General features: G+C 36.3%; 1 protein-coding gene and 1 pseudogene across 8 annotated transcripts in view; one reads left to right on the forward strand and one right to left on the reverse strand.

Moving 5' to 3' along the window:
• ATP8B4 (ATPase phospholipid transporting 8B4 (putative)) overlaps positions 1-19066 on the forward strand; it is a 437330-nt gene that overhangs the window by 52115 nt on the left and 366149 nt on the right. For 2 of the 8 annotated variants that reach the window (XM_074234703.1, XM_074234709.1), the window contains exon 1: positions 15873-16044. The exons of 5 other annotated variants lie outside the window; for them this stretch is intronic. The gene's annotated coding sequence lies outside the window, so the exon portion shown is untranslated. One more of the 8 variants, XM_074234706.1, reaches the window with a different exon arrangement.
• On the reverse strand, positions 6206-6791 carry LOC141522767 (V-type proton ATPase 16 kDa proteolipid subunit c-like; annotated as a pseudogene).

Here is a 19066-nt window from a genome sequence, read left to right on the forward strand (position 1 = left end):
TTCTCCAGTGAGAATTTGGTGCAGGCAAAATTTCAGGCAGTCTTGGTTATTGTTGAGTCAGGCTATCTACTAATTTTAGATGCTAGTCAGCAAGAAATCCTTTTAAGGGGTGGCTAGGTGATGCAGTGGATAGAACACTGGCCCTGGAGTCAGGAGTACCTGAGTTCAAATCTGGCATCAGACACTTAATGACTACCTAGCTGTGTGGCCTTGTGCAAGCCATTTAACCCCATTGCCTTGCAAAAAAAAAAAGAAAGAAATCCTTTTAGTAGAAGTTAGGATGCTATAGATGAAAATTCTTCAGTAGATACTAAGGTCTGGTCCTAGTAGGATGGAAAGTTCTCAAGAATACCTCTTCCTCACTTTCTTCATTTGTATATTCTCACTTCCTTATCTTAGTCCCATTTTCTTCCTTATCTTCTGAGAAAGAAGGCTGCTAATCTGTCTCACTGTCTCACTGGCTTTTGGGGTAGGATTGTCTAGAAACTTTACCAGGTTGCATAGGGAAAGATGTTAATAGCTCCCTTTTGTGCTTTCTGGTACAACACATTCTTCATTTTTGAATATCAATTCACTAAAAAAAATCCCTCAAACAAATCAAATAATCATTATCTTATACTGCTCTGTATACAGAATGTCCCCTCCATCATCCTCCCTTTATCACTGATTTTCAATTTCTCTCTCTTGGCTTATTGCCTACTGCCTACAAACATGCTCATGTCTCCCCCCATCTTGAAAAAAAAACAGTCACTTGATCTTCTCATCTTCACTATCATCCTTTGGCAACCTTCACTTTCCCTTTTATTTTTTTAAAAAAACCTCTATATTATAACTTCCAATCTTATTATTCCATCAAAACTACTCTCTTCAAAGTTATTAATGATCTCTTAGTTAACAAATCCAAAGACCTTTTCTCAATCCTTATTCTCCTCAACCTCTCTTGATCATCCTCTCCTCTTTGATACTCTCTCTCTCTCTTGGTTCTCCTCCTACCTATCTGACTACTGCTTTTTAGTCTCCTTTGCTGAATCTTCATCCAGATTATGCCCTCTAAATGTATGTGTCCCACAGGGTTTTGTCCTAGATCTTCTCTCTGTATACTACATCACTTGCTGATTTCATCACGTCCCATGGCTTTAATTAAACTCATGATTCTCATATCTACTTATCTAGTCCCATATGCCAGTCTCCAGTCTTGCATCTCCAACTGCCTTTAAGGCGTCTCAAACTGGATGTCCAGGAGACATCCAAAAGTGAAATCAAATTCACTATCTTTCTCCCTTGATACCCTTTTCATCCTCTCTTCCCTATTACAATAGAGGGCAACATTATTTTCCCAGTCTCTCAGTCAGTCAGCCTAGGATTTATTATAGATTTATTATCTCTTTTTGTTTATATTTAATCTATTGGCAAGGCCTGTCGACTCCACTTTTGTAGCATTCCTTGAACACATCTTTTCTCTTCTGATGCTTCCATTACTTTGGTCCCCATCACCCCATATTTGTATTATTGCAATAATGGTTGGGTTTTATGCCCCAAGTCTTTCCTCTCCAATCTATCCTCCATTCAGTCACTAAAATGATTTTCCTAAAGCACTTGTTACACTTCCATGTACCTTAATAAACTTCAGTGATTCCCTAGGATAAAATACAAAATCAAATAAAAATATCAAACATCAAATAGCTTTGATATTCAAAGCCATTCATAACCTGATCCTCTCCTGTCTTTTTACTCTTCTTTAACCTTTCTTCTCATGATTTATACAAGTCACAGGTACACCAGCCCTTCAGTCAGGAAAACCTGAGTTCAAATTTGATCTCAGATATTTGACCCTTACTAGCTATATGACTTTGGACAAGTCACAACCCTGATGGCCTTGCTTTCAGGGCCATCTCCAGTCATCCTGATTCATGTCTGGCCACTGGACCCAGATGGCTCTGCAGGAGAAAGCAAGGCTGATGACTTAGCACAGCATGCCCTCACTCAAATCCAATTTACTTGTTTGTTATGGCATCACCTCCTTGAAGCCCTGGTCTTCTTCAACAATGAAAGACTAACATCAATCATCAATCAATCATATGCACTCTTCAATCTAATGACCCATAAGTGTAATATACAATAATAATAGGACCTACCTCCCAGGGTTGTTGTGAAGATCAAATGAGATAATACTTATTTGCACATCTTAACATGCTATAAAAAAGCTAGCTGTTACATATGCAAAATACTTTGTAGACCTTAAATATTAGCTTAAAATTTTTTCTCCCACACACTTTCATTATAATTCCAACAACTTACCCTTATTTTTGAAAGGTCCTTGAAGCTGGCAGGGGCTTCTAAATTTAAAATTCTTCTCTCAACTTATCAATATTATTATTTTTTTCATTTATATTATTATAGCCACTTTATCTGTGGCTTCCTTGATCCTGTTAACATCACTCTGCATCATTTCAAACAAGTCTTCCCATATTTCTCTAATTCCTCACACTTACCATTTATTTATTTATTTATTTATTTGCTTATTTATTTATTTAGGTTTTTGCAAGGCATTGGGGTTAAGTGGCTTGCCCAAGGCCACACAGCTAGGCAATTATTAAGTGTCTGAGGCTGGATTTGAACTCTGGTACTCTTGACTCCAGGGTCCGTGCTCTATCCACTGTGCCACCTAGCCACCCTACACTTATAATTTCTTATCATTCCTTTACATTCATATAACACAATTTACTTAGCCATTGATTGATTTGTTGATGGACACCCACTTTGTTTTCAGTTTTTGACTGACATAAAAAGTATTGCTATGAATATTTTGGGGTATATGAAATCATCATTTCTTTGGAAGTTCCTTCTGTTGATCCTCCCTATGTGTGACCTCCTAAGTGGGATCAAATGGTTTGAACAGTTTAGTCACTTTCCTTGCATAATTCCCAATTCTTTTCTAGAAGGGTTGGAATAGTTTACAGTTCCACCAAAAAAAAATTGTTTCCTCCTGAAGGTCTCCCCTTAAATAGTTAATGCTTTATAAATCACCTAAATAACCTACTACTTAAACAATTTTATGTACCTATGCAAATATAAGGGAAAGGCACAGTAGATAGGAAAAAATAATAAAACTGTAACAGTTTCTTTCCACAAATAGTTGTTTGTAAATGGAATTGTAGTCATACAAATTACCATTCTTTGCTTTTATATATATGTAGATTCAGATTTTACATGGTTTTTTTCTTAAGATATCCCTCTGTAGAGGTATAAATAGAAGAGAACCTCATTATTAAAACCACACCCCTATCCTTCTATCATCTCCATTTTCACTAACCTCAATATAATGTTTAGTTTACTTATTTACATTTTTAAATGATTTTTTATTTATGATATTTTATTTTTGTTTTACATTATTTACATTTCTAGTGTATTTCTTCCATTCCCTATAACAGGAAAGATAAAATGTTCAACACTAACCAACATATTGAAAATGTCAAATACTATATGTAGGATTCCACATTCATTGTGTTCCTGTCACTCCAAAGAATCATAGTGGTGGGCTAGATAATGCCCACATTAAAGAATAAGCCATTATTTTGTTTTTAAACTTAATAAAGTCATCATAATCAATTCTGTATTAAATAACAGGGGTTATAGCTGAGAGTACTTATTTCATATTCATATTCAACCAAAATTTACTGAGTGCCTATTGTAGGAAAATTAAAAAACAAAAAAACAAAAAACCCAATTAGTTATAGGGCATGACAACTAGGTGAAGAGGAAAAAAAAAACCCTGTTTAATGTGCAGATGTGACCTGAACAATATGATCTGAATAATTGTCATCATGTGGGAAAAACCATCTGGATGATAGATTGGATTTTTCATTTTTCACTTGTCCTTTGTTTGGCATTTCACTTATAGAGCCAAAGGGTACACTTGTAAGGTACATACCTTTATCTTGGTTATGTCCTTGCAACCTAAACAGATAACCAGCAAGTAGGATAATAAGTCTTTGGAGTCTGTGAAAAATTAGAGAATGCATTATACTACAATGCTGTCTGTATAATCACTGGTTTGTGTAATCTCACTCACATATTGCTGAGTGCCAGACACATGGCCTCCATAAATCCTACTGTAAAAGTGGATGAGGGTGGTCCTGTTTACTTAAACTCCATGACTGAGTAGGCATGGTTAGCATCAATCACAGTAATCAAGACAATCAGGAGATTTCTAAGTTGGGCTGCACTGTCTTACTGTGTTCATATAAGTGCCATACCTACCCTCAAATCATAAGGGAAGATGAAGGTCTATGACATGTGAATGATTTATATTCAAAGTGAGATCAAAAAGAACTAAATTATCTATCACTGAAGTTATTTACAGAACATTAAAAACTGTCTTGTGGTCCTATTATTTAATCCTTTGGAACTTTGAGTGAAGGATATGTGGTAGACAGATTGTTTACATTGTAGAACCTTTAAAAGTGGCGCAGTGGATAGAGCACTGGCCCTCAGGAGTACCTGAGTTCAAATCCAGCCTCAGACATTTAATAATTACCTAGCTGGGTAGCCTTGGTATGATGGAAACAGAATTGGATTGTGAAGTCCTGGGACAGTAAAGTTCAAATCCAGTTTTGTCACATGGTATCTATGTGGCCTTGGGCAAGTCATTATATCTCTAGGTTTAAGTTTTCTCATCTGTAAAAATAAGATTAGAGTTGATGATCTCTTACAACTCTTCTAGTTGAAATGGTGCCTTTATTCTTGACCAAAGTGAGTTTATTTATTCTTGACTAAAGTGAGTTTAATAGGGGAAAACAGCCTACTTTACTAACTTTATCATGGGAGGCCTGCTCTACTATCTTGGTGTAAGAAGGAGTAGGTTTGAGTCTCTGCCTTGTCAAAATTTGCTCTCTTACCTTGGAAAACTTAAGTCCTCTGATCTTTAGTTTCTTCACTTTTAAAATGAGAGGGAAGGACTCTAAACCCTTTAAGACCCTTTCCAGGCCTCAATCCAATTTTTCTCTATGTAACATTCCTATTTATGTTGTTTTGCTATGGTGACCAATATTTTACAGCCGTTTTCTTTATAGCAACCACAAATTTCCATTATGATGACATATGACAAGTGAAATCCTAAATCACTTTTCTCCGTGCAGTGAGAGGGTGGGAATGTATTAGTTTGTCAACCTGATAGACTGAAATACATGGTGGGACTGGGCAGTAATTCTGTCAAATTGTTAAAAAGTAACAGTTTAAATACTATTTCAACTTATGTTCAAGTTACCCAAACCTTTAAAATACATCTGAGAGTTATTGCTCATTCAACTTTATATATATATATATATATATATATATATATGATTAGATTAATTTTTCTTAATTTATTTAATTTTAAAGTAGCAAGTAATTTTTTTTAGGTTTTTGCAAGGCAGATGGGGTTAAGTGGATTGTCCAGGGCCACAGAGCTAGGTAATTGTTAAGTGTTTGAGGCCGCATTTGAACTCGGGTACTCCTGACTCCAGGCCGGTGCTCTATCCACTGCCACCTAGCTGCCCCCCCTAACAAGTAATTTTTTTTTTCAAGTCAGAATTTTATTTGGAAACATCACTGTGAGCCCTGGCCTGTGCTACACAGCACCATTGGAAACATGTCTTCAACACTTTCCCGAATCATACAATTCTTACTCATAGCAGGACACTACAGCAATCTTGAATTTCAAATGATCACATCCAAGGAATTTTCAGCACTTGACATTTAACCCCACAGTGTAATAATCTACCTCTATTTAAGATTAATATATAAATATATAAGATTAATATATAAATATTAATATATAAAATATAAATATATTTATATATAATATAAGATTAATATATATATTAATATATGGGAAATTGAAAATTCTTGCTCCATAAACGTTATGAACATGTCAAATCTTTATAAATAAACATCCAGTGAAGAGAAAAATGACAATTCTAATTTATCTTTGTACACAGAGTACTAACAGCAAATGGGTAGGGAGATTGCACAGCTGTCTGGTGGACCCCAGGAGGCCTCGGCCCCAGCCGGTCTGGTTCAGGGATATACAATGCTGTGCGGTGCAACATAGACAGAAGAGTCACTAAGACATTGGGCATTTACGAGACCAACTACCGACTGGACGACTGCACCAAATGTCAGGCAAATTGAGAAGGATTGGAGTGGTTCAAGACAGGTCTTTACATCACACTCTGTGGCTTAGGGGTGAATTGGGGTTGGGTGGGGCACTGGAAAAAAGGAGAAAACAGGGTCTACTTTGTAGAGAGAAGGAGGGCCACAATCAGGCCATACAGTACAAGCACCTCAGCGAAGATCAGAATCAGGGTCATCCCCACGAATAGTCGGGGCTGCTGTGCCGTCCCCCGAACACCAGCATCTCCAACAATGCCAATGGCAAAGCCAGCTGCCAGCCCGCTCAGACCCACACTGAGGCCTGCTCCCAGCTGAAGGAAGCTCTTGAACAGGGTGATATGCTCTGTCAGAGAGTTGGCGATGAGAACGGCCACCACCAGACCATAGATAGCAATGATACCAGCCATGACGACAGGAATGACTGACTTCATGATCAGCTCAGGTCGCATGACTGACATGACTGCAATACCAGTGCCACTTTTTGCTGTGCCATAAGCTGCCCCAAGAGTGCTGAAGACCATGACGGACGAGGCTCCCATGACGGCGAAGAAGGATGCGTACTCAGGAGTCGTGGATATGTCTGCGTGTGGTCGGTAGTTCGGAAGGTGGATGGGGCGAGGGGAGAGAGGCAAGGGCATGGGGCTGGGTAGTGGGTAAAGGACCAGAGGGCAGCCGGCGGGTTCCCACCCGTGAATTCGGGAGACAAGTAATTTTTAAAGTTAATCTATCCCTATCACTGCTACATTCTTCCTTCTTCCTTCACCAAATTGAATAAATTAGAGGAAAAAAATTCCTTCAAAATATAGTCTCTTGCATCATTTTAAGTACATCACCTCTCTTGGGATGTGAGTGGCATATTTTGTCTTCATTTTTTTGACTTGTGATTTATCATTGCGCTGTTCTGAGTTATAAAGTCTCTCAAAGTTATTTTTCTCTATAACGATGTTTTCATTGTATAGATAGTTCTTGTTTTGCTTATTTGATCGGGATGTGAGTGACTACACTTTGGGATGCTATTTTATCCTATTTGCTAATATTTTATTTAAAATTACACAGAATTACACAAAACATCACTTTTATATCAATTATTTCATTTGATTTTTCACAATACAAATCTGTGAGGTTTGTAAGTATAGGTGTACTCCATTGAACATGACTAATTGGATCTTTTTTTTATTAAATATTTTGTTTATTTTGAGTTTTACAATTTTTCCCCCAATCTTACTTCCCTCCCCCCAATTGGATCTTTCTAATGTAGTTATTCTTTCACCTTCCATTTCTCCCCTCCTTCAAATCCCATTCCAAGCAGAACAAAAAGAAAATTCAGCTTTAGGTAAGATAAAGTTGGAAGGAGCAGTTACAGCAACTCCCCTATTAGAGATATCTCCCCTTTTAGACTATAAGTTCTGTGAAGAAAAGAAATGCTCTATTTTTTTCATCTTTTTTTAACCCCAGGGCTTATGCTTAATTGATAGGTTTTGGACCCCTTATTTAGGGGAACTCACAGGTGAAGAAATTCTCTCTACTAATTCAAATTGTCAACTTCTCTGTAACTCAGAGAGTTGACTAGAGCCTGGGGGTTGTCACCTCCAGGTGAGCGTTGTCAGAGGTGAGTGTTAAACCTAAGCCTTATTGGTTTCAAATTCAGCTCTTTATCCATTATTACATGCTAGCTTAAAAATAATTATTGACATATAATTGGAAAAAGAAAAAATAAAATAAAAAACTTTGTCTAAAATGGATGTTGAAATTTTATTTGAATTTCTGCAAGTCAAAACATGGATCACTAAAGCTTAAAATTAGTTTTTAAAGAGATCTGGAATCATCCCATGGAATTCTGGGGAGCTCTGGCATGGGCTGAGATGGACTGAAGTCACTGAGATTTGGAGACAGACATAACAAATCAGCAAGGGGCTGTCAGATCCCCTTCTCTTTGGCAGTTACAGATATCAAGACCTAGAAAATGAAGTTTCCATCACCAAAGTCCTTGGTACTGTGAAATAGTTAAACAGATATGACTTTATTACTAGAAGTGAAATTAAAGAAAGCATCATTGCTGCTTAATACTTTTTTTTCATTCATTTATTTGTGGAAAGGGAAGGGTGGGGTGATTGAGGTTAATTAGTGAATAAGAATCATAGATTACAGGGAAATACTAGAAAGGGAACAGGAAGAGGTACTAATTCTTTTTTTTTTCCTCCAGGAATCCTTTAACCTCTAGTTTCATTTATAGATAGAGATACCAGACCTAGATAAGTTTGGACACTAAAAAAAAAAAAAAAATAAGGATTAGAATGAGATTTGTGATTTTAGGGTGGGGGGGGAGGAAGCAAGAATAGGGGAAAAATTGTAAAACTCAAAATAAATAAAATCTTTCTTAGAAAAAAATAATGAAGGCTGCTATAATCCCTGGTCACTGAAAAGGCAAGCCATTCCTGGTAGAATAAGTCAAATGCACAGGTTAATTAAACTTTAGAAATAGAGTAACAATGAACTTCTTTAAATGTATTTTGTGAATTAAATGTGTACTACTAAACTCTTAAAAAATGATTTGTGATTTTACTATTACAGGAGATTGCCAGGTAAGAAAACCCGCTATCAATGAAGGCAAGCACCTTCTCTACAATTTATAATCTTAAAGAATTCCCTAAGAACTAGGGTCACAAATTCATGATACTATTGAAAAAAATAACTAAAAATCTATTTTCCACTCCTAAGAAAGTATACTTTATCCTCCCTGAGAAACAGGGTAATAGAAAAATAATTAATCCAAGTTCAGTGTGTGGAAGGGAGGAAAAAGTAATTGATTAGATTTGGAGCCAGGGGAATCAGGAGCTGAATACTCTTACTACTCCCTTCTTAAGGAATATGGAGAAATATAACTAATGGCACAGAGTCTTTGAACTTGAAGAAATTTGGTAAAAATTTTAAAATAATCTCATGTCTACCATAATCCCATTAGCCTCTTAGCCCCCATAACTCTTCTTTTACTTTGTGTTTAGAAAATAATAAGGTAGAATAATTTTGGGCTTCTTGTTGTAAATGAGATTGCTTCTAATAAGCTCAACTTGATAATCAGAGAACTATTTGTATATTTTTTAAACTAACAGTCTCCTCTTACATTCTATGGAAGTCAAAAGCCCAACTGGTTGATGCTAACACCAAATACAGTACTAAATTTGGGACTAACTGGTAACATCTTTCAATGATGCCTGAGCACTGGCTTAGTTCAACCTTGAGGTTTTATCTTTCCTCTTTATAGGATTATTAAATACCACAGAGAATTATTAAGCACTTAATGCAAATAGTTCACTGAGTGAGGTTTTATATTCCTTAAAGTTATTAAATATCACAAAGATTGTAAGTTTAAAATATGTATATATATATATGTGTATATATATATATATATATATATATATATGCATTTCAAAGACTGGGAAATGCCTATGCCTATTGTGCTTTCCTGCAGGAATGTGAAAATAAGACAAAAGGGGAGACAAAGGAATTGATCCCAACCAGTCACAGAACTTGAGAGGTCTCCCAACCTCATCAGACTTGAGATTGGCCCAGGTCTGCTCCATCTAGTCCTGAGTTGATCTAGGGTCCTTGACCTCTGCAAGTGTACTTGCTTAATACAGTTCATATATATTATCATATACTCCCCTTGTGCTCATCAGTATAATGACCAGGGCAGGAAAAACATGTTAGAGAGTGGTATGGGGTGAGATATTGATCAGATTGATGATTCAGAGCAAGGGCTGACCCTGAGGGGAGGAGAAAGCCTTTCAAACTGTATATAAGACTGAATTTTTGTCAACATTTGGTATCTTTACCCCTAGGGGAAATGACCATTTTCTGCAGAAAAGTTAATTAATTTAATAAGAACTATTTAATTACTCCAGTCTAAATTTTTATAATTATGAGACATTTATGACAAATCAGTTACCAGTTAGCATCATAGTCGTTTTCTTGGGCAAATTACTTGACTTTTCTGGGTTTCAGTTTCAACTGTAAAATGAAACCTTTGAGGTCCCTTCTAGTTCTTGATCTATGACAAAATGTCATTGGTTGGGAAAATTTTCCATTATTCCCCATTTAATAGATGAAGATTTAAAAAATTAAGTGAATTGCTTAAGGTCATAGATCTAATAAATAGTAGATTTGGGACTTCAAACTAGGTCTTCTGACTTTAAATCTGATATTCTTTCTACTGTGCAATATAAGGAATTTGTTAACACATGGTAATGCAAGGCTGGGAATATAAAGATGAAATTATACTTTCTACCCTCAAGGAAGTTTCATTTTAAAAGGTAAAACAAGTTCATAAATATAACACAAGGTATAATATAATATAATAAGATCATAGGATAGATTAAGACAAAGTATTCTAGAAAAATATGAGGAAAGAGAGACCACTTTCAACTAGGGATGGGGGCTAGGAAATAGAGGAAGGTTTCGTGGAGGAAGTGGAACCTGACTTTGGTTCTTGAAAGATTTCAGTAGGTGAAGAAGATAAGGAAATAGTTCTTTCCAGACACAGAGGGTAGTCTGCTCACATGGGGAAATTGGGATATGGAAAAATTTAAGAAAACAACTACTAGGCCAGTTTGTTTGGAATATAGTGTGAGTGAAAAGTAGTAGTATGAAATAATACTGGAAAAGTAGATCATGAAAGGCCTTCATTACTAGCATAAGGAGATTAAATTTTGTTATATGAAGGCAATAGAGATTCACTGAAATTTTTTGAGCAAGGACAATATGGTCTAATTCCAGGGTCAATAAACTATTGCTGAGGGTCAGATCTAACCCAATGACTACTGGGGGGGCAGTTGGAATTTGTTCCTTGGGACGTGGTTGACCAATTCTTGGTCTATTCATATAATGTCTAAAAGTCTAGTTATGTGGAACCTAAGCTCCCCAAATTGGATAAAGTTATTTAATGATAAAATTGGTAGTATTAAAAACAACATAGTACAGTGAATAGAAGTCCTGAAACCCCACAAATTCCAGTTTTTCACTTAAAACTTATGTGACCTCATATTATCATAGATCTAGAATTGAAAAGGACAGAATAAGTTATAGAAGTCTAATCCCTTCATTTTACAAATAGTAAACTAAAGTCTAGAAAGAAAAAGCAATTTGCTGAAGGTCACACAAGTAGTAACAGACAGGATTTGAACTCAGATCCTGTGAGAACAATTCCATCATGCTTCCTATTGTACATGCTGTTTTGAAATCAGCTCTTCTGGGGTGGCTAGGTGGTGTAGTGGATAAAGCACCGGCCTTGGAGTCAGGAGTACCTGGGTTCAAATCCAGTCTCAGACACTTAATAATTACCTAGCTGTGTGGCCTTGGGCAAGCCACTTAACCCCCATTTGCCTTGCAAAAAAAAAACCTAAAAAAAAAAAAGAAATCAGATCTCCTGACTCCCAAGTTCAGAGAGCTTTCTATTATATGATAAAAGCATATCTTCATATTTTAAATATATTGATATATGCATCCTTTTAAAAATGTCTCATTTATTCCTAGAGTTTATTCTGAATAAGTAGAATTTCAATTTCAAAAACTAGTCAAATGACTAGGAAAATTTGATGAGATTCTTAGAAATCAATAGGATAGATTGATAATTAGATTCCATTAGATAATTAGAGTGTAGCACTTCTGTATCTTTCTACTTGTAGTAGCTTGGGAGCAATATAGAATTCCTGACTAAAGCTAGCTATGCAGATGCCTAGAATAGGGATACCTCAGAAGGAGAGAGGATACATAGTATACTTGAAGAGTGAAGACCAAGATTGATGCAATCTGGAAAAATGCTGAGTTTCCTTAAGATTAAGTTTAAATGCCAACACTGGATTCTATCTTGTCATCTTTGCCTATTTAGTGAATAAAAAGTATTATTTAAACTTGTTAAAAAAAGATTAAGTTCCTGGGGGTGGCTAGGTGTCCTAGTAAATAGAGCACTAGCCCTGGAGTCAGGAGTACCTGAGTTCAAGTCCGGTCTCAGACACTTAATAATTACCTAGCTGTGTGGCCTTGGGCAAGCCACTTAACCCCATTGCCTTGCAAAAAACTTAAAAACAAACAAACAAAAAAGATTAAGTTCCTGATGATGAATTTCTAGGAGGCAAGACAAAGTCCAGTCTGAAGGAATGCAATGAAGTGAGAAATTCAATAGGTTGATATCAGCTAAGAGGTAAGTCTCTAGTAGTGTTCCAGAGATCTGACCTTGGCCCAGTGATGCTCTAAATTTTTATCAGTGACTTGGAAAAAGCACAAAAGGTATACTTGTCACTTTTGCTGATGACCCAAAGCTATGAGGGTAATGTGCTAGATAACAGAATTTGAAGCCAAAAATATCTTGTCAACTTAGGATGATGGACAAAATTGGATGAGAAGAGATTCAACAGGAATAAATATAACTTTCTATATGTTCTATATGATATATATATATATATATATATATATATATACACTTGACTGTTCTATATGTTCTATAGGATATATATATATATATATGTATATATATACATATATATATATCCTTGACTGCATTGAGAGAAGCACAGTATTCAGACAAAGGAAAAAGCAGCTTTGCTGTACTCTGCCCTGGTCCCTGGAGTTCAATTCTAGTCACTACTTTTTAGGAAGCATACTAACTAGTATATTCATAAGAGAATATCAGGGATAGTTAAGAGGACTGGAAACTATGGTTTACCAGAATTTTTTGAAGAAATTTTGGAATTTAGTTTGAAGGAGATAAGACTAAGGTTGGATATCATTATCATCATCATCATCATAACTAGTACTTAAGTGGCATATGAGTATTTGCAAAAACTATAGGAATATTATCATAAGGAGATATTATTATTATTAATTGCACTTGGGCCCAGGGTCACACAACTTATAAACTTGGGTCTTGCTGACTTCAGAGCCAGTATTCTACCTTCTAGATGCTTCTAAAGATATGATGAATGTCTTTAAGTATTTGAAATTATATCACCTGGGAAAGAAATTAGCCCTATTTGATTTATACTCATTGGTCAGAGCTAGGAACAATGGATGAAAGTTGCAGAGGGATCATTTAAAGTGAAGAAAATTAAATTAAAAATTAAAGTCATGGAAGTTAGCTATGGATCAATAGGGAAAGGAATGACCCTTCCTGGAAATCTTCAAAGCAAAACTTATCAATAATGCTATTGAGAGAATACTTGGCCAGTTGTGATTCCTTCTAATTCTTCATTATATGAAATTTCTATTATAAACTTAATGTATATAGGATCATAAATGTTCCTACTTGGTGGAACATACATATATTTCTATATGATTGGAAATCACATGTGGTTACAAGCTTTGTCTTTCTCCTTCCTCTTCTTTCTCATTCACTCTCTCCATATCATCTTTCTATTATTCTGTCTCTATCTCTTTTGCTATCTTAAAAAATTATATGAATAATAATTAAAATCCAACTTAGGTAGTTCTTACCCATAAAGGCATAAACAAAAGGATGACTGATGCTATGGAAGCTTTCACCATTAAAGTCAATCTTCAAAATAGTAAATATATTCCATAAAGGAAATGAAATAATTGTCCAAATAGGAGAATGTTTTTAGTGTCTGCGATTTAGGAAAAACATTGTTAATGGAAAATTAGTCAACCAAATATGAAATAACTGATATTAAGACAAGTAGGAGAACAAAAGCTGCCTTGCTTGCCTTTTTTTTTTTTTGATGACTGGAAGAGAAATGGTTTACAATGGACTAATAATAATGTGGGGAACAAATATAGGGAGAACAGTAATTAAGCTGAAGTAATTCAAGACAAAAGTTGACAGATCTTTTCTACCTAATCTAGTTTTTCTAACTGAAGCTACAGAGTAATCTGTATTTTTCCATTGTTGGCTTAAGGAGAGGAGCATATTGATAAGTAAAAGAGATTGTTACTCTGATCCACATATCAGCTGAGTGGAGAAACTCACTGCTCAGGTGAAAGCAAAACAATTCAAAAGAGGAATCTGAACTGAGAGACACCTCCTCTGCTGGCTGGATGAGGCTGCCAGTATTACTCACAAAAGAGCCAAACTAGCCTTGAACTATGGGCTGCATTCACAAAAAGGATCAATAGCTACTGCAATTTGATAAAGAACCAGAAGATGGCAGTAGTAGCTCATTGTCGGACCAGCTTGTCCCTAGAAGCTTAGATGGAGAAAGCAGCCCAGCAGATGATGTCTACAGGCCAGCAACTGATATCAGCAGTTCTCTGAAGGAGGGGAAAAAAAGTAGCTTTGGAGGCAGAGAAGTAATTCAGCTGGCATGAAGCCCTGGGAACATAAGTTCCTTAGGCAACATGTGCTCCCTCTCTTACTGTGGGCTATATGTATATGACCATGGTCTTGTTGAGGGGTGGTACTATATTCCTAGATATTTGTCCTATTTTCCCATATATTCTATTTAATTTACTGCACATGAAGTAGTGTCTACTTTTGCAAAACTAGTATTTTTAAGCTTTTAAAACTTCTTGCTATTCTTAACTAATAACCCTAGCACTTAACTGTTCTTCAGGTTTTCTGTGAAGTATTGTTTGTTCAACCTACCATTCCAGAAAGAACTTTTTCTTCTGCAATCTATAAAGTGGACGTCTTGTCTAGGTGACATTTTAGATATTCTTTCTACCTCTAAGATTCTATGAATGTCTCTCTACTGCACAAATTTCAGTGGTCTGAGACTCCTCCCACCTTTATATCCTTCTTGATGTAGGCCTTACTACCAAGTCATACTCTAGAGATACAAAAGATGACATGTATCAAATCATCAGTTCATTTAGTTTCAGTTTTTAAACCATCAAGTCTGCAAGGTACTAGAAAAATACCCAAATAGCTTTGGAATTAATTCTCTAGGGTTAATAATTTTCTGCTAAAAAAAAACCCAAACCAAAACCCTTTCTTCCTCCCTGCCACCCCACCACATCAAAGTTATATAAACTAAATCCTATTAGATGCTCAAATGGGAACTGTTTATTTATACCACAATCAAATTCCTTCTTTGATAATAAAATGGTTGGTTGTTTTCACCAAGGAGAACAGATGCTACCAAGGTGAGAGGGTCAAAATCCCCCACTAATAACAGATCCTATCAATTTGAATTGACCTTTTGGCTTTGTCAGGGTTAATATACATTTCCTGTGATTTGAAGGTGGGGAAGCTGGAGAAGTGTCAGTGTGCTGAATTAAATATTACTTAAGAATGCTTTGCTTTCATTCATCTGAAGGCTGTACTCTGTTTTGTTTTTCTTTAAAGTGCCTGGGTAAGCCCATCTATCACTATAGAAACAGGTAGAAATACCCAAGATATGCATTTGCCACTTTCACTTTAGTATTGATGAAAGTTTGGATCAGGAAAATGTGGGAGTGTGTCCCTCCTAAGTAAGTAGACACACTTTCATCTCTCTCTCTGAGGTCTCTTCTTGCACAGAGGAAGCCATCACTGAGAGTTGCAGGCTCTTGGGAATTTCCTTTTGTTCCTACAAGATAAACCAGGTCTTCAATGCAGCAGCAGTAGAAACAGTGGCCTCAAGAAAGAGAGGCACCTTTAGCCTTTGAGCAGATTTCATGGACTGTTTGACCCATCTCTCATCTTGGCTGTGAGGTCTCCCCTGCAACTGCTTTCTCTTTTCCGGTCTGAAGGATGATTGTTTATTTAGCAACTTCCTATACTGGTAAGTGGCCATTTGTCCGATTTCCAGTCCCCAGAAATTGCCCCAAGAGAGTTTGTTTTCCTAACTAATTGTCAGAGTTTAGGGACTAATCGTGGTTTTCTCACGACACATGGTGAGGTGACAGACGGCATGATTACTGAAAGAGTCCCTCAGCACTGCCAGGAAAGCTTGCTTTCTGGTGAGTGAGTGGGTGGGGTAGGGTGGGGTTGGCTTTGACTTTGGCTTTGGATGGGGGTGGGAAGTCACTACCTAGAGACTCAAAGGTAAATTACTTTTCGGCTCTCTAGTTTGGGAGCAGGCTTTGCTCCTGTTTCAGATTTCTCAGTTTCAGTTTTGTGTTTTGCTGGCATTTCCCCCACTCCCTTTTTCTTGTGTGACTTAGCAATGCAGAAAACCCTCAGCATACTTTCTTCTTACTCCAAATGACTTGTTTTTCCTTTCCTTTCCTTCCCCCCCTTTTTTGGTAGGGATTGTGTGGGTATTTTGTTTCCATGGTGTAGTGGATAAAGTTCTCAACCACTGTCAGAAAGTATCTGTGTTCAGATATGATCACTGACATTTAGTGGCTATGTTATACCCTTCAAGATGATTCAGCTCTTTAAGACTCGGTTTTATCATCTATAAAATGGAAATAATATCTATAGTACCTACCTGTAGGATTATCTTGAGGCTCCAGTGACAATGTATAGAAAATGTTTGTGAACTTGAAATAGATTGCATCTTGCCATTATTATTATTTATTATTATTATTATTATTATTATTATGCTGATTACATTTGGTGGCTACATTTCACTCCTGCCCAGTTGGTTTTAATGCCTGTTGGTTTCTATAGTTTATTTCAACTGTTAAATTATGCTGTAAAGGCAAATATCAGTTTGCATCAGTGTGGAAATAAGTTGTTCTTTTTAGTGCTGAAGGTAGTAGTATTTTTGACTGCTAAGAATAATCCAAGCAGGGAAAAAAAATGATGTTTTATTGAAAGATACTGAGCTGTCATAGGTATTCACTTAATGATTAGACTGGAAGAAAAATAAACAAGGTGGGTAATTGCATATCAGAAGGGGACTTGGGGAAAACAAGGCATCTCATCTTTCAGCAGCAACACCTGTGTCCAGGGCAAATCCCATTTGCTCAGGTAATTGCTTTAGTTTATTTCTACAAGCAATAAGTGGCTTCTAGCTGGGTCTTCTAACCAGCAATTATATTTACCATGCTTTTGTGTATTAGGTTTCATCAGGAATGAATCTTTGTGAAAAATCAAAGGATTCACACATGAGCCAGGGTGTGAACATCAATGGCTATCAATGCCCCCACCCCTGCCCTGTCTCATTTCATATAGAAAGATGAAGTTTACATTATCTGGGAAGAGACCTAAATGAACATTCAGAAGTGAATGGAAAATAGTGATTACAGTAAAGGTAGCATTTCTATTGCCATGTTTTTGTTTTTCTAGAACAGAAAAAGTAAGATTAGTTCTTAGACTTCTTTATGAAAAAGGTGCTGGAGAAAGGTAGTGTGGTATAGTGGATAAAAGAGCTGATCTCAAACTCAGGAAGCCCTGGGTTTGAATTCTGCCTCTGAAACAAGTTGGTTGTCTGACCCTGGGCAATTCATCTGATCTCCCAGTGTCCCAGTCACTTGTTTCAGACTAGAATTTGTAGAACAAAGGGAAGTTCTTTACCAAGAATTTTCTAGACTAATAAAATTGCAGGTGTGTATAAAACAAAATAAAATGGTTTCAGGGAAAATGTCTTTGTAAATCCATTTTCCAGACTCTCCCCCGCCCCATTTTATGACACTACTCTTTGTCTGCCTTGAAAAACCAAGTTCAGAGAACTTGGAAAGAGAACCATTTTAACCTTAGTTTGTTAGAGGGCTCTGAAAGATAGAAGTAGACCGGAAATAATTTTTCAGATTTCTCAAAACACCTTGCTTTACACTGCTCATTTTCTCCTTTGTAGCTTTATTATTTTTTGGATGTGTTCTTTACTTCTCTACCTGACTCCCATTCTATTAGATAATCAACTTCATGGAAATAGAATATATGTCATATCTTAGCATTTAGCATATAATAGTTTTATTTGTGTGCATATCTATGATTTTTATCATTTTTTGGAACTCTCAGTGAAGAAATTTCCTTCGCTAGTTCAAACGAATAATCTAACTCATATATCCCCCCCTTTTCTTTTAATTTTCAGAGAGTTGCATGAGCACATTTAGAAGTAAGTGATTTGCCTGGTCACACAATTAGTGCATGTAAGATCTTGAATCCAAATTTTCCTCTTTCCCTGTCTGACAGTCTACACACTATTTGGTTGCCTCAGTTCTATTAAGCACTTGTTGAATTGAATTTTTGTGAGTTAATACACCTGAGTGGAATAGTTTGTCAAATGCAGATCCTTTAGTCTTTTGATCAGAGGAAGGGGCTAGAGAACAAAAGTCTTGAGTCCATGAATGAGATAAAAGAGATTGAAATGTGGAAGGGAATTAAAATTGTGTTGTCCTTCCTCACCTATCTCTATCTACTACAAGACAAGTAGAAGCATATAAAGTGACTCAGAAAATGAGCATTAATTGAATACCTTCTGTGTGTTAAGCACTGAGGTTACAAGTAATGGTAGCAACTTCAGTCTGCTCTCAAGGAATTTACAATCCAATGGGAGAGATAGTGTGCAAATAGCCATATACAAACAAAATAAATGCAAGATAAATTGGAGATCACCCGAAGAGGAGCTAGGTACTAGGATTAAGGGAGGGATGAGGAAAGATCTTTTGAAGAGAGTGTGATTTTAGCACAGATTTAAAGAAAGCAAGGGAAGTCAGGAGGAAGAGATGATGAGGGAGACAATTCTAGGCAGAGGGCTCAACAAGTGAAAATACTTAGAGTTGGGAAATGGATTATCATGTTCCAGGAACAGTAAAGACTCCAGTCATTGGATTGAAGATTGGTAGTGGTGGTACAAAGAGTATGAAAAGGTAGAAAGAGGCCAGGTTATATAAACCCTTAAAGTCAGTCAGAGGATTGGGAGCCACTGGGTTTTAAATAAATGTTTATTGATTGATTGGAATTGACTCAATAGAGAAATTACATGATCAAACTTTCACTTTAGAAAGATCAATTTGACAGCTGGGTTCAACTAGTAGCCTACTGCAAAAGTCCAAGTGATGAAGGACTTGACCAGGGTGGTGGCAGTATCAT

This window comes from Macrotis lagotis, chromosome 4, assembly GCF_037893015.1.
Source record: "Macrotis lagotis isolate mMagLag1 chromosome 4, bilby.v1.9.chrom.fasta, whole genome shotgun sequence".
Taxonomy (NCBI): Eukaryota; Metazoa; Chordata; class Mammalia; order Peramelemorphia; family Peramelidae; genus Macrotis; species Macrotis lagotis.